The sequence below is a fragment of the Hipposideros armiger genome, unplaced genomic scaffold (genome assembly GCF_001890085.2).
Source record: "Hipposideros armiger isolate ML-2016 unplaced genomic scaffold, ASM189008v1 scaffold_18, whole genome shotgun sequence".
Taxonomy (NCBI): domain Eukaryota; kingdom Metazoa; phylum Chordata; class Mammalia; order Chiroptera; family Hipposideridae; genus Hipposideros; species Hipposideros armiger.
The window spans coordinates 1,455,583-1,460,151 of NW_017731368.1; positions in this window are offsets into that span (position 1 = coordinate 1,455,583).

Sequence of the window (4,569 nt, forward strand, 5' to 3'; positions counted from 1 at the left end):
CTCCTTTCTGAATATTTGCTGGGTGTGAAGTGACCTTCACAAAAAAAGAACACCATGGGCCCCCACTCACATTGAGCCTGTGGCTTCTCCAAATGTTAAGCCCACCCAAGCTTATTTACAGATGGAAGCTCATGCAACATTACAAATTCTTTTCCCATTACTTTGCTAGATCATTGTATATTGCTACCCAGCGCTTAGATTTCTCCAACGCTGTCCTTACTGGTTTCTGCCTCATGTATTCAGAGTAAGAAGAGTGTGTGTACACTGGCCCTCTGACTATACCCTGCATGGCACTTGGCAGTTGCAATTGCATGGTCAGGCCCAGAGTAGTGGTATATCTTGGAGGCCAGCAGCTGCTGCTTGGGTGTGGCTCAGGTCCAACCTCACCATCTGTTGGCCCTGCTGTCGATAGTCTTCCCTGGCAGACCTGGAACCACTTCCTATCACAGTATGAAGGACTCTTCAGGGCTTGGATGTAGCTTCTGCTTGGGCAGACAAGGACCCAGATACATGTTCGCAGTGTCGACTGGGCCAAAGGTTCCGGGGTCCCAGTGTTCATGCTCAAGTTGGTGGCTCAAGGCCCTTCAGTGTCTGAACCAACTCTCAGAACTTTTCCTCCAGCGGTAAGCAGGAATCTGCTGCCACCTTCCCACCCCTGTCGGCCCTTAAATTGTTAAGGAATGAAGGGCCCTCTGCACCTGTTCTAGCTCTCCTCCATCATAACTCCTACACAGGCCTGCCTCCCTCTGGCTACAAGGCCTCCCCATCTCAGCTTTGAAATCCCCTCTGAGGTGACCAAGGCAGAGCTGCCTGTTCCCCTTTGTACCCCACCCCACGTGTACCTCTCTCAAAACTCAGGAATCTTGATTGTATCTGTGAGTGACTGGTCTGCTTCCCCAGAGGGTGAAAGTCCAGGAGGTGGACTGTGACTGGCCTTGTCAGGGCCCACAGGGCCTGGCATGTGACATGAGTCAGCAAATGTTTGTCATTATGAAGAGAACAGGGCCTTCCCACTCTAACAGGGCCAGGGCCTTTTGGAGGTCATCTGTGGACCCCAGATCTGACTCCTGGAATGAAGAATGAGACCTATACATCTGGATGTATCTGTGTATACCCAGGCCACCTGTGACCTCCTTAAAACCCACATCTCTTCCCCAAAAGCCCTTTGCCCCCTTACTGCTCCGCTCATCACTCAGTCCTGTGCTACGGGCTCTGCTGGGTACCGGGGACACAGTTCTCAGGAAAGCAGAAAGACAACACATAGTAAAAGCATGTTTAGTTCTATGATGTAGTACGGGATACTTTGAAGGCCTGGCCACATGGAAGAAGTGACGGTGAAGCTGAGGAGAGGTCAATGAGAGTCACCTGAGGAACAAGCCAATGGAAGGTAGACGGGCAGTGAGCACAGTGTGTGAGGGCCTAAGTCGGGAAGGTGGCCTCATTGACAGTTGGACGACACGAGGGAAGCAGGTGTGGGGAGAAGGGGATGTGATCAGATTCAGATGTGCACGAGACATCCCAATGGAGGTTATTTAGGACAAGTGGTTACAAGAGGCTCAGAAAGGGAGTATGGATTGGAGACAAAGGTCTAACCTAGGGGACAGTCGGTAGCCATTGAAGAGGATGAGGTTACTTGGGGAAGAGTGGCAAGAAAAAGATCAGGGGGGGCCAGCCGAGTGGCGCGTTGGTTAAGAGCTGGCTTGGGACGCCAGAGGGCCCTGGTTCGGATCCCACATATGAGGACCAGTGATGCTGCCCTCCACAGCTAAGATGCTGAACAACAGCTCAACCTGGAACTGGGCTGCCATGAGTCACCGGCGACAGCATAGGCTGCAGCCCCTGCTGCAGTAGGCTGCCATGGGATACCGTGTGTAGCCAAGCAGCCAGCGTGAGCGGCCAGCAGCCGCAATGAGCAGCCGTCCAGAAGCCGGCGACTGATCTGCCTGGCCCAGGAAGAGCGCAATGATGGTGCCAACTTGGGCCAGTGAAGCGACATCCTCCACAACTAGACTGAAGAACAAAAGGACAGCAACTTCTCTGTTCCCCTTCCCCCGATTCCCCAGTGCTGTTCCCATCCCCCAATTTCCCGATTAAAAAAATCTTAAAAAAACAAAAAAAGATGTTACCAATTGCAAAAAAAAAAAGATCAGGGGGCCTAGGCCTAAGGCCTATGGATTCACAATCCTTCCAGGTCAGGTGGCATAGAGGCATAGCTGGGAGGAACAAGGATGGAGTCAAGGAGCTGGGGGAAGGGATATTCCATAAAGAATGTTCAGCTGGGTCAGGTGCTGTGGATTGTGTGTTCCTCAGAAAGTGTGGTTTCAGGGAGGCAGCTGAAGTTGAAGCCAGGGAGCCAAGTACAGATATGCCAGGTCCTGTCCCAGAAGCTACATAAATAGTGCTCAATGGGCACGTGGGTGCTTGTTAAAACTTTCCACAGCCCACCTCCAGAGATGCTCATGAGAATGTGGCGTCCTACTAAGTGATCTACAGCTATGCACAGAGAGATTTCCTGCTCCAACACGCCCCTTTCCTGTAAAGGGTCAGTGCGGCTCAGGCCACACACTCTGGTTAGGCTCCAGGATGGGAACCCCAAACTGACTCCAACTTCTTCCGCCCAGGCTGCCTGGTGACTCACCCCTCCTTGTCCACTTTTGCTTTGTTTATGCCTTGGGCTACCAGGAAAGGGATCTTCTGAGCTCCCAACATGGCTGACCCTGGCTGACGAAGATTCCTCCTCAGGCTCCAGGGTGCCTGCCTCCCTTAACCGAAAGTCCTTTCTAAACTCTCTCTTCTTCGGGAAGACTCAGAATACAGCCAGTTAACACTTCATCTTCCTCCCCAAGGAGCTGGATATCTTCTCCCAACACAGACAAACAAACACACACACACACACACACACACACACACACACACACACACACACACACTCTTACCCATACACATTCTTTATCATTCAACCATGCAACCGCTACTGGCCCCAACCTGCACCCAGCCCACCCCATTGTGAATCAGCCGCTCAGAAGAACTAGTAAAATGGGAGGGATCCCAGGGGGCCTGCCTGAGGTCCTGCCTTTGGGAGAAGTGGCTGCAGGACATTGCTGATGTGGGAGCAGCCTGTGGCATTTAGGCCACAAGAATTCTAAGAAGGGGGTGGGGTGGGCCCCCCCGCTATTACTCAACTAGGTTCAGAAACTTCCATTTTAGCAGTTCTTAAAGAAATGCTGTTTTGTTTTGCCTTTGTTTTCTTTTCTTAACACTAAATCTGATAAGATTATGTATATCAAATCACCACGATGTACACTTTAAATATTTTATAATTTTATTTGTTAAGTATTTATGCATCAACTTTTAAAAATCTGAGAAAATTTGGTCAGGAACTTGTTGCACAACTAGCCTTTTATCAGGTGACTTCCTTGTTCTGTTTCAATGTCAGTCCAAAAACATTTAAAGCAAAATTATTTTTAGAGAAGCATTCATGGCCTAATCAGCCTAATAAATCGCCTAAGTTTGGAGCAGTACTGAGTAAAAACTACTGGCTAAAAATTTCCCCAAGAGAACATAGCATAGATTTTGAAAGACTGGGCAAATTCCTGTCAGAGTGATACAGGATTTTTTGATGTGTGTGTACGTATGTTCCCAGGATTTGTGGTCTCACAGCACCGAAGAATGGAGACACAGACCAGAGAGGTAAATTTTGTAACAGAGGACAGTTTATTTATTTTTATTTATTTTTTTATTTTTTTCACAGGGCAGTTTATTAGAGTAGAAAATAACAGCTCTCAAAACGAGAGGGAGTCCCGACTGGGGTGCCCACTAGTTAGGGCAAAAGCTTTGGTTTTTATAGCTTTTGTTTGTTTGTTTTTAGCTGAGCCATCCTGCCACCTGTTGGCAGCTCAGCTCGGGCTGGGAATCGAGCCACTGTTGCTCAGAGCTCACACTCTTGAGCAAGCTCTTAACCAACTGAGCCACTCGGCCAGCCAACTAGTTCTTATGCCCTTTGTATGGCTGGAGAGAGGGGCTGGTTGGCGCCTTTTGGGACCAGGCCTATGCTGTTCAGCCTGGAGGAGGTGTTTTCTCCAAACTGCCTAATTTCCTTAGAGCTTAATCAGCTTAATCAATGTCTCTGCTCTGAGAGGAGCATGTTAGTGGAGACTGGCTTTGAAGAAAGGCCTCCTGACAGTCTTATGTTAAATGACCTCTTTGAAGATATGCATTCTACCTGGGAATCCTTGACTTGGAAAAAGAGGCCTTGCTCCTCCCCCACCTGGGCTTGTCACTCTGGTGAGCCCTGTGACTTAAATCTATCCATTAGCTAATAAAATTATTTCCCTGGCTTTGTTATGGTTTCCACTCTGATTCCCTCTACCGTGGCAATTTCCCTGACTGCCTATAATTTTCCTATCTCAAGAGTACTTTGAGGGCCGGCCGAGTGGCACATTGGTTAAGAGCTGGCTTGGGATGCCAGAGGGCCCCGGTTGGGATCCCACATATGAGGGCCAGTGACACTGCCCTCCACAGCTAAGATGGTGAACAACAGCTCAACCTGGAGCTGGGCTGCCGTGAGTC